Raw genomic sequence first — 11,983 nt, forward strand, 5'->3', positions numbered from 1 at the left:
GTTCCAGAGGGCTGACTATAATCGGTCCATGCCGGATCCCAAGCAGCGATGACACTGTAGATCAGGTTCATGTGCATGTACTCATTTAGATTTAGATATCAGATTGTCAGAGTACATACATGACATCACATACAACCCTGAGATTCTTTTCTCTGCAGGCGAGGCAGGATTACCACTTATTGAGTTGATACACAGCATATACATGAAAACAAACAACAAATGCAAACAAATTGACTATGCAATACAGAGAGAACAAAAAATCAATAAAGTGCACAAGTAAGAGTCCTTAAATGAGTCCTGGATTGAGTTTATTGTTGACGAGTCTGATGGTGGAGGGGAATCAGCTGTTCCTGAACCTGGTGGTGTGAATCTTGTGGCACCTATACCTCTTTCCTTATGGCAGCAGTGAGAACAGAGCGTGTACTGGGTGGTGTGACTCCTTGACAATTGTTATTGCTCTTTGATGGCAGAGTTTCTTATAGATGTTCTTGATAGTGGGGAGGGTTTTGTCTGTGATGTGATTTAGTTTCATGGTATATCATGCCTGTGGGTGGTGGGTGCTGAAGAAATTAAACCCTTGTTTCTTGGTAAACTGTGCCTGTGTGCTGCGTACATTAGTCTGTCAGTGTGTGGCCTTTTTGTGAATTCCCTTGTGTTTAAATAAATATCACTGTTTGTTCATAACACATGTCTAGCCTTGAACACAACACATGGAAGGAAATCTACAGCCATAGAGAGAGTGCAAACTTAACTCTAAGAGCATTGTAGGACAAGTCTAAATCTGATTTGCTCTAGTTGTGAGGTAGCAACTCTACTAACATTGGCACCATGCTGTCCTGAAGCTTCATACATATTAATCACTTCTCCTTAATTCAAGGATAGAGGAGGAACAGAACAACTAGATCTAGACCAGAAGCAGCATTGACCTGTAAGTGTGCAGGAGACCCACAAGATAAACTACAAAGAAATTAATATAACAATAATGTATTGTATATACATATATAATAATCAATACCATGTAAAAGTTGACTCCTTATTTTTGGCTCAAGAATCTAGTTTCATATATTGCATCTAATAGTCAACCACCACACCCTCCACCATTTTTGGCCCCAGCCGCCCGCCCATCAGTCCTACTGATGCCTTGACCATGAACTCTCACCCAGGTTCCAGTCACCTGCCCACCGGAGCTCCTGACACCCCAATCGGGGACTCTTGCTAGGCCACCCATTGACTGGAGCTCTAAATACCCTGACAGACTCTCACTTAAGCCTAGGCTGATTACCCACCTATTCTATGGTATTCTTTAGTATACAAGCTCAGAGTTTCTTTTTTGAAACAACACCAACATCAACAAGATTGTATTTACACTTTTTTTAAAAATAGCTTTCTCAAAGATTTTGTATTTAGTGCCTTCAACAATTCTAAAAATAATTTGAACAAGTTTATAGTTGAAGATGAATACAATGCATTACAATGAAGGTGGATGTTGAGGTTTGAGGCTCCTTGAGAGCAGGTTGTTATTTTTAAATTTGGAAAAGATTTTTGGTAGAATTCTACTATGTTATTGAGTAGAAAATGCTGCATTAATCCCCTGTACTTCCCCACAGTTCAGCTGGAAGCACAGTACATATATATAAAAAGACTCTCAATACCAGGGCTTTCAGTCAGTAGGGGATAATTATCACCTGAGATTACTCTATTCCTGTGCTCAACCTAATTTTAATTTAAAATAATATAAATGTATAATAGGGACAGGCATTAGGGACTAGTTAATCTTCCATGGTGTTGCTAACATTGATAGGCCAAAGACAATATCAGATCAAGACAAGTCAATTGAGACCAAGCCAGGGTATGATAGGAGGAAGATGTGATAATTGGGAAGTGGGGAAGGAGGTGAGTTAAGAAGATCTGGAGGGAACATGCTGGGTAGGAAAGTGTAAAGAAGAACATTGAGAAGTGGGTGATAATGAAATGATGGTATTTTAAAGGGTGTGAAGTGGAAGGATGGATGAAATGAGAAGATGATTGACCAACCATCTGTAATATTACTTATCTCAGTTTATGTTGTTTCCAGCTTGTTCTCAAGAACAGTTCATTTATATGTGTTTGTTGTTATCCTTGGATGCTTTTTACAGTCTCTATTGACCCTAGATTTCTTCTAGATCTATTTTGAATGAGGTAAGTAACTTATTAGAAGTGGGGGGTGGGTGGTGGTGATGAATGACCACCCTCCACTACACATCAACAATGCTGTAGTAGAGAGAGTGGAAAGTTCCAATTTTCTTGTATTACGAACTAAATCTGCAGCAGCGGGAATGCACCACAGATGATGGTATTTTCAAAATTAATAATTTTTTAATGATTAATAAAACTCTAAACTTAACTCTATCTTAAACCCCACAGTGCACCAATGTATATATGTGTGTGAAAACTCAAAGCATTACATTTTAAATATAACTCTGAACAGATGATTTTAAAGTTTCAATCTCAGAAACCCTTTGTGTTGAAACTCAGTCTTTAATGCTGTTCAAAAACAATTATTAACTAAATGTGAAGCATCAAGTTTCTTTAAGTGGTTACTCCAAAGCAATAATGAAGGATGTTGAAACATCAAGTCATCAGACCTCTTTAAAACTGACAACTTTTTTCTTTTGTAGAGCTGCTTTCAGAGCAATGTTTCTTCATACGAATGATGTTTCTCTCTCTTGCATGGAGATTTTGGAATCTGTGTTTCACACGATAAATCTATCCTCTTTTCTAAAGAGATAGTGAAGTGGCTATTTTCTTCCGTGATGATTTCACAACCCCAGACGAGGGCTAAATAAAGTGCCCAAATTGGAAAGGTCATGGTTGAATTGCCCTCTTTTTTTAAAGAGAGAGTCAGAAGTGGTTTTCCTCCTTCAAAAGCCACTTATTCTGTGTTCCCTTTTTTTTCCAGAAGTAACACACAACAGTATCCTTTCTGGTTACTGTATCTTCAATCCCGAAACTGTCTTCTTTATTCAAAGAGACAGGGAAGTGGCTCTTCTTTATTGCCACTGATTTTTGTGTATCTCCTATACAATACAGAACAGCACCTCTCTCTCTCTCTCTCTCTATCTCTCAAGGCTACTGTTTTTAAATCTTGTCAACTTCCTTGTGGTCAAATGTCTCTTATTCCAGCAATATGTTTCTCTCTGAAATGTCTCATCACATGACACATGACATCATCATTTCTCCAAAAGCATGAATTAGGGCAAATGGCCTATTTGACATTACTTCCAAAGTTAATTCACATGTACATGCTAAAAGCGTCTCCCGCCACTTAAAGTCACTTCTAAAGTATATGATTCTCTGATAATTCTTCTGACCACAAGCAAAAACCTGTTTTTGTTTAAACAGATGCCATCTGAGTCTCCATTCTAACAATATGTCAACAAGCAAAGAGCCTTTTGTTTAATTAGATATCCTCCTCAAGCAACCCCCTTGTACTTGAGTTTTATGGCTCTGGTTTTTCCAGATGCGTCGACACTCAAAATGGTTTCTGTGTGTAAAGGTCTGTGGCATCTCTGTGACCCTGAATCTACCCAAAACTAACTTTATTAAGAAATGTATATTTTATAACTAAAGATTTTAACTTTAAAGATTAATATTAACACAAATCCATTACACTTGTAGTTCACTTACCGTAACTAGTGATCTGTCGTGGACACAACACCTCACTTGTCAGGAAGGTATAACAGCGACTGCACTTCCTGAGAAGACTGAAGTGGGCAAGGCTACCGGCCACTACTATATCAACCTTCTACAGGAGCTCTATCGAAAGCATCCTGGCCGGCTGCATCACAGTGTGGTATGGGTGCTGCAGAGAAATAAATCAGAAGTCAATCCACAGAACACTAAGAGTGGAAGAGAGGGTCACTGGAGATTCCCTTCTCCCATCACTGTCTGCAGAGGGGATGCAAAAATATTGAGGACCTTTTCCACCCCGCACACAGCTTCTTTCAGCTGCTTCCATCAGGAAAGAGATATCGGAGTATCAGAACCAGCATCACTTAGCTGAGAAACAGATTCTTGCCATGGGCAGTGAGAATGCTCAACAACCAAAGAAACTGCTAACACTAACCATCTGAGACTCTCATATTCACAAAACAATATTTATTTATTTTTATATAGGAATACTTGTCCTGCTTATGTATTGTATGTCTGGTTGTGTGTCTGCGTGTTTTGGTTGAACTTATGCAATCAGATAATAATAAACTTGACTTGACTAATTCTACTGCTCCAGTTCTCAAAAAGTACTTCAGTTTTCAGCTGTTTTTGCTCTCCAGAATCTTTCTCACTTAGCATGAAGGTCATCCCATTAAACATGTCACGAGGATCTTCAGGGTGAAAACAGTCCTTGTGAAGACAAAGTCTTCGATGGTTACTTGTCAATATTATGTTTTTGCTGCAGCAGATTTATGAGCCTGATATTCAAGTTTGTTTAGGGATTATAATTCTTACAAGAGCAGAATATATATAGTATATTGAGTTTTGAGAGAACAATGAAATGTCCCAAATATTTCTTCAAATGTTTATAGATACACCACAGAAAGTATTCTGTCCAGAGTCTCACAAATTGGTATAAGAACAGCTCTTCCCAAGTCCGCAAGCAACGACAGAGTTGTGAATCCAGCTCAGGCCATCACGTGAACCAACCTCCCCTCCATCCACTCTGCCTACATTTCCCATTGCCTCGAGAAAGCAGCTAACATAATAAAGGACCCACCTCACCTTATTAAATTCTCTTCTCCCCCTGCCTGCCAATGAGACAGATGATGCACTATTTTGAAAACTTGCACCATCTGATTCAGCTGTTGGCTTTCCCCCAGTTGTCTCTCACTCTATCTCTTCCCTTTTCCCTCTTATCTCCTTTCACAGAGCCAAAATCAATTTTCACCTCTCCTCTTATCATATCCAATCAGCACCTTTTGTTCATCTAGACACTCCTCCCTCTCCCAGTCTTAAGTCTTTATTGTAATGCCTTTCTGATTTTTGCTTCTACCTTGTAGAAGGTTCAGACCCAAAACATCGGTAATATATCTTTACCTCCTATGAATGCAGAATATCATTCTCCAGTGTTCGAAGGTGCAGATAGTCCACATCCCAGAAGAGCACCCACTGTGAAGGATCACTGCCTTGGCAAACCAGAAGCCTTTTGCTGAATTTGTGGAACACTGCCTGCAACTTAAGCAAAGCTAAAATTGATAGAGAGGATACACATGCAATTTTCTGATGGGCATTTTCCAACAAAGATGTAGTTTATGCTGTAAAATGGACGTTTGTTTACATAATAGGATTGTGCTAATAAGATCTAACACCAAATAGCTTTGAATTCAAGTGCTTGTCCACAACAAGCTCCTGACACAGAAAGTGGGCATCTTAGCCAGTTATGAAGCCCTTTTTTACAGATTGTCTTCCTTCTGTTTTTACTGCAGTGATTTCGCAAATTCATATGGCTGAGCAAATTATTGCATAATGTAGAGCACATGAATAGTAATTTTCCTTTTTTTTATTATTACCACAAGGCATACAGCAGGTCATGGAAAAGATTAGAGCCATCTTATAAAAACAAAACATTACAGCTTCTAATGAAAGGCCTTTGACCCAGAATGTTCATTCCCTTCTCTCTTTACAGATGTGGCCAGACTTGCTGAGTACTTTTGGAATGGTTAAGAAATTTACAACTAGAAAAACACGTACTTCATTATAAAGAAAATACTATTGTACACAATTGGCAATTAAAAGATTAGATGAAAAATAAAGTAGCAAAAATGTTATAGAACACTAAAGTAAAAATAGAAAATGCTGGAAACAATCAGATTAGGAAGCATTTGCAGAAAACAAAACAGCTAATATTTCAGGTCAGATAACCCTTCAAGGGGATTGTTGGCAAACAATCAGATGAAGGGCTCCTGTCCTGAAACATTTGTTTTTTTTACACAGAAAACAAGCCGGCATAATGCCAGATCGGGGTGTCTTTTTACACAGCAGGCCATCATTCTGGGAGCAAAATTGGTGGGACGTATTACACCACAGCATTGGCATCTAGTATCACGTATAACATACCATATTTGCTGGCATGTTAGACCTGCCTTTTTTTCCCAAAAATGGCTCAAAAATATTCCCCTGGTCTTATATATGAAGTTGAAATTAGGAATGTCGGGATGGGATCAGTGTGGGGGCTAGTGTGGGTTGTCGAGAGACTCTCCTGGCAGCTTGCTGTCAGTCCCCACACTGGTCATTGTGGTGTTGAGAAAGTGTCAGGTTCAAGGGAGACAAGTCGGGACACAAAGGTTTGCAGTCAAACATTACGTTTATTAACACACAACAATTAATAAAAGAGCTTGGGAAAATCATAGTGCAAATAAAACACACAAGTGCACAATTTATAAAAGAACATGGAAAAACACGCACAATTTAATAAAACATATGTACACAATTTATAAAAGAGCATGGGAAAATCTCCTGCAAGTATTGTTCTATAGCTGCATATTTCAAACTTTTCTTTTGCACTCATATACCATCTTAAGTAATCCCTTACTAATCTCTGCTATCTATCGTTGGGGGCTGCTGGCGGGCTGTCGAGGTGGAGTGGAGTGATGGGCTTCAGACTGTTCAAACTGAGGATCTACGCACAGACCAGTTTGCTCACAGCACAAGGTGACTAGAGACACCTGTGGACAGCTGAGAGCAGGGTGGGGGGGATCAATGTGGGGTCTTTTATCACAATCCCACCAATTTCTTCTTCCTTAATATCTGAAGATCTGTCAGTGACTGTCAGTAACTGAGCATTCACACCCTCCTTCTGTAGATTACCCTTTGATATATACTTTTAATCTTATTCATGAATGATCAAGCCCTATTTTTGAAAGACCAACAGCCACCCCACATCTGTCCTGTCAAAACCATGAATTATGTACTTGTGAATTAAATCATCTCTCATTGTCCTTCCAGCAACACATCAGCGTTTCATCCACCTAACGAAACTATGAGTCTAGTGGAAGATGCATTTTGATTTCACCACCAGCTCATTTCATTTCCAGCTCCAATCATTTCACCTACAGCTCATTTCATACTTCTGCATTTATGGGAGTATGCATAAACATCCAAGATGGGCTAAACTCCAGGGACTGCTGGTTAGGTATTGCCTAGTGAACTATGCGCTATTAGCCAGATCAAATCTGCCCTTTACCTTTACTGCATAAATTGCAGCTCAATCTGGCAGACCTAGTGTCAAATCAGTGATGTACTGGGAATGATTCCTTGTCGGGTTAGTGCTGGACCTAGCTATACTTTGTGATTGCCCTCATCCCTCTCCATGAGCGACCCACTGCAACAGAGAGCAGGTAGTGAGCCATCGGGAGAGAGCAAGGTATTATTAAAAAGAATTTTCCTGTTGTCCTACTTCCATGTTTTGTCTAAGTTTTAAATGCTTACCAGTAAATACACTAAAAAAAATGGTACACAAACACATCCTTCCCATCATGGTGCCAGAATGTCAGATCACCTCTTTTACACAGATAGCATTCTGGTACTGTTACTACCTCTGCTGCTGGAAAAAAAGCCGGGACTGGAATGATCCCCCCATTCTGTGTCGGTGCTTTTTACACAGCAGGCATAGCGTAAAAAAGCCGCAAATATCTTGGAATGAAGTGGCTGTGTTAAAAGCATAATTGACTTAATCTCTTTTTCCACTAATGCTGTTTGATCAGCTGAATCTTTCCAGCATTTCCCATTTTATTACAGATTTCCAGCGTTGGCATTTATTTTATTTTCATTTGGAGAAAACTAGGTGAATTACAAGTTCATAGAGGTGAACCGCAATTCTCAACATTGCCAAGTTTTTTTTTTCAAAGAAGGAGTAAAACTCGTTAAGAAAACACTTGATTGATACCAAGGACATGATACACGTTGTTGATTAAGGTAGAAATATGTTTTGTCAACTGATAAGACAGGTGTGCAAAGTTTCAACCATTGTCAAAAAAAACTTTTTTTTGGGTAAAAAAAAATAATAAAATATCTCATGATTCATTTGTGTGTTTATGCATAATGAAATACAAAGTGCAGAGAAGATTTACTAGGATGTTGCCTGGACTTCAGGAACTGAGTAACAGGGAAAGGATAAACAGATTAGGACTCTATTCACTGGAATGTAGAAGAATAAGGGGAGATTTGATATAGCTATTTAAAATTATTAGGGGTGAACAACAAACTCACTCAGAGACTCATTTAAGGGTTCTTACTTTGCTCATTTATTACATAATTCTGCAATTGCACAGTCCGTTTGTATATTTTTCTTTATTTGTTTAACATATCTTTATTTTGTGCACATTTCTTTCTTCTTGGGTACAGTTGACAGTTAACAGTAATTAGAAATTCTGCCTAGCTGGCAGGATAAAGAATTTCAGGATTGTATGTGATGGCATGTATATACTTTGAACTCCTGAATTTAAAAGAATTAAGAATAAGTATTATGTATCATGAATTTTATGTCTCACTAAAAAAATTCACTGCTACAGTGCATTACTCTATTTGATCCTAGTCCTAAACTGAAGCAATTAAAAACACCAGGCTGTCAGCTGGCCATATTTCTAATTTTATCATTACTATTCAAAATTTTGAGAAATAGCAGAGAATTCTCTTCAGTTTCTGTTCAATATTCAAGCCAGAAATAAAAATTTGTTGTATGTAAATTGACTCCAGTATTACAAGGTAACTGTACTTCAGGAAAGATTGACTGTACAGCAATATTGGATGACTGAAAACTGTAAGGTGTTGGAAAGATGCACACCTATTTATCAACTCCTTTGAGTTGTAAAAAAGAGTAATTAAAACACTCCAAAATATCATATGTACTGAACTATGCATACTTCCAGTAGTGCTTGGCATCATTCCTACTGTGCACTGGAATTACTCAATATATATAAATAGATCCAATGGAAACATAGGCTTGAGTGATGGAGAGTGTTTTCTGTGCCCTGCCAGCTATTATAATGTACCATAGAAAACTATTCAAAGTTGTTAAAGGTAAGCTGTGTTTATATTGCCAAGCTAGATGGTAATTGTCACCATTAGGTTATGTGATTCTAATTCTAAATGTTTTAGACACGTTTTCCAGAAGCGCATAAAAATAGGAAAGGAAAAAAAAATCTTGATATTGCAATGCACAATTCAGCATGAAAGTTAGTACTTTGAAATTGATCTCATTTTCTACGCTTTTTGTCACATGAGGCTAACCTCCCATGTGGTCAGATTTAGCCTGAGAAGACTTGGGATGAATTTACAAATGTTAAAAGCATTAAATAAATTTAAATATACCTTTATTCATCACCAATATGCTAGCTAGAATTTTTTTATGTATTGCAATTCTCTCCACAAACTCTGGTTTGAAATATCAAATGCATTTATTTTGAAAACTTCTGATGTTATCGTTAGTATAATTATGGTCTTCATTTTAATTTTTGTGGAACCTTCATCAGCTAGATATTATTTGGAGGAGGGGTAATCAATGAGATCCAGTAGATATTTGGCCTTGGCGTGCCTATGTCCTTCTGCCATGATGGTATTGATGATAGCACGGTTAGTGTAGTGGTGGGCGCAAAGCTATTATAGTGCCAGCGACCCGGGTTTGAATCTGATGGTGTCTGTGTGGGTTTCCTCTAGGTACTCCGGTTTCCTCCCACCTTTGAAAAAAAATGTATGGGGGTTGTCGGATAACTGGGGTATTGGGTAGCACAGGCTCATGGGCCGGAAGGGCCTGATACCATGCTGTATGTCTAAATTTTAAAATGTACAAATTATTTTATTGATGGACTATCAAAGCATAAAATTATATTCCTCTAAATTATATCAATGACTTTCATAACCATGTAAGTAATGGAAAGATCTTTGAGAGAAGCAATTTTTTTCCATGGAACAATTGGATTTTCTAATTTCTTTGTACTTCTTGTCACATTGTCAGTCACTCACTGGGCTTATTGGGTACCTTGTGATTTTGACAAGTTGTCTACCCATACCATTTGCAACAAAGCTTAAGAGATGATTGCAACAGTAAAGGCTTGCCATGTTTGATTTCATTGGGTGGGTGGGGGGTTGAATACTATGGTTTGGAGATTACCATGCTGCTGAGCAAGATGTCACTTACACCAAACGGAGTACTGTGCACAGTTCTGGCAATCAAGCTACAAGGATTTTTTTAATCTTTATTTTTTCAAATTAAAACTGTGAAGATTGGAGAAAATTGGGGATCTGATTCAGAAGGTATATTACAGGTATATGCAATGGAGCAAATGAGGTACTTGAGTATAAAACTCCAGAAAAAACTCAAGAAAGAAATCAGGAAGGTGAAAAGAAGACATGAGATTGCTTTGGCAGACAATGTGAAGCAAAGTCTGAAGGGTTTCTAAAGGTATATTAAGAACAAAAGGAGAGTAAGGGATAAAATAGGTCCCGTAAAAGATCAGAGTGGTTGGCTTTCTATGGATCCAAAAGAGATGGTGAGATCTTAAATGGATATTTTGCATCAGTAAACTGGCACAAAGTCATGGGAAATAAGTAAAACAAGCAGTGAGGTCACGGAACCGATACAAATTAAAGGGGAGGAGGTACTTGCTGTCTTAAAACAAATAAGGGTGGATAAATCCCTCGGACCTGATAAGATATTCCCTCAGGCCTTAAGGGAGGTTAGTCTAGAAACTGCAGGGGGTCTGGCAGAATTCTTTAAAATGTAGTGCTTAAAAAAAGGCTCCAAAGGCCACCCTGGAAATTGTAGACTGGTGAGGCTGACATCAGTAGTTGTTATTGGAAGGTGTTTTAAGAGATCGGATATACAAGTATTTGGATAGCCAAGGAATGATTAGGGATAGTCAACATGGCTTTCTGCATGATAGGCCATGTTTACCAATCTGATAAGCATTTTATGAGGAGGTTACTAGGAAACTTGATGAAGGAGAGGGTGTGGAGGTCTGTGACTAGTAATGTGCTTCAGGGATCGGTGCTGGGACCATTAGCGTTTGTCATCTATATCAATGGACTAGATGATAATGTGGTAAATTGGATCAGCAAGTTTTCAGATGACACAAAGATTGGAGGTGTTGTGGACAGTGAGGTAGGTTTTCAAAGCTTGCAGATGGATCTGGACAAACTGGTAAAATTAGCTGAAAAATTGAGATTGGAATTGATCACAGACAAGTGTGAAGTGTTGAATTTTGGAAGGACGAACCAAAAAAAGAACATACATGATAAATGGTAGGGCACTGAGGAGGGTGGTAGAACAGAGGGATATGGGAATATGAATACAGAGTTCCCTGAAAGTGGTGTAACAAGTGGATAAGACTGAGAAGGGAGCTTTAGGCATACTGGCCTTCATAAATCAAAGTATTAAGTATAGGAGTTGGGATGTTATGGTAAAGTTTCATAAGACATTGGTGAGGCCAAATTTGGAGAATTGTGTGTTTTTTTTTGTCATCTAAATATAGGAAAGATATCAAAAAGATATCAAAGAGTGCAAAGAAGATTTACTAGGAAATTAACTGGAACAGAGTTACAGAGAAAGGTTGATCAGCTTAGGACTTTATTCCCTGGCACATGGAAATTAGGGGAGATTTGATGGAGGTATTTAAAATTTTGAGGGATACAGAGTAAATATAGATAGGTTTTATCCACTAAGGGTAGGTGAAATACAAACCAGAGGACATGGTTAAGGATGAAAGGGGAAAAGTTTAGGAGGAACATTAGAGATTGATGGAAGTATGGAACGAGCTGCTAGTTGAAGTAATGAATTCAGATTCAGATTTCAAATTTATTGTCAGAGTACATGACATCACATACAATCATGAGATTCCTTTTCCTGCTGTAGAGGAAGAATTGCCACTAATTGGTAGTGCTAAAAATAAACTGTACACAGCATTAACATGTAAACAAATAAATAACTATAGACAGATAATGAATGGAAACAAAG

General features: G+C 38.1%; 1 long non-coding RNA gene across 5 annotated transcripts in view; it reads right to left on the minus strand.

The window, feature by feature from the left end:
- Window positions 1-11,983, minus strand: part of LOC138758781 (uncharacterized) — a 52,690-nt gene that overhangs the window by 38,210 nt on the left and 2,497 nt on the right. For all 5 annotated transcript variants that reach the window (XR_011354435.1, XR_011354436.1, XR_011354432.1 and 2 more), the window contains 2 exons: window positions 5,071-5,208; window positions 3,667-3,841 (listed from right to left, as the gene is read on the minus strand). This is a non-coding gene — a long non-coding RNA (uncharacterized lncRNA). The remainder of the gene's footprint in view (window positions 1-3,666; window positions 3,842-5,070; window positions 5,209-11,983) is intronic.

The sequence above is a fragment of the Narcine bancroftii genome, chromosome 3, assembly GCF_036971445.1.
Source record: "Narcine bancroftii isolate sNarBan1 chromosome 3, sNarBan1.hap1, whole genome shotgun sequence".
NCBI lineage: Eukaryota > Metazoa > Chordata > Chondrichthyes > Torpediniformes > Narcinidae > Narcine > Narcine bancroftii.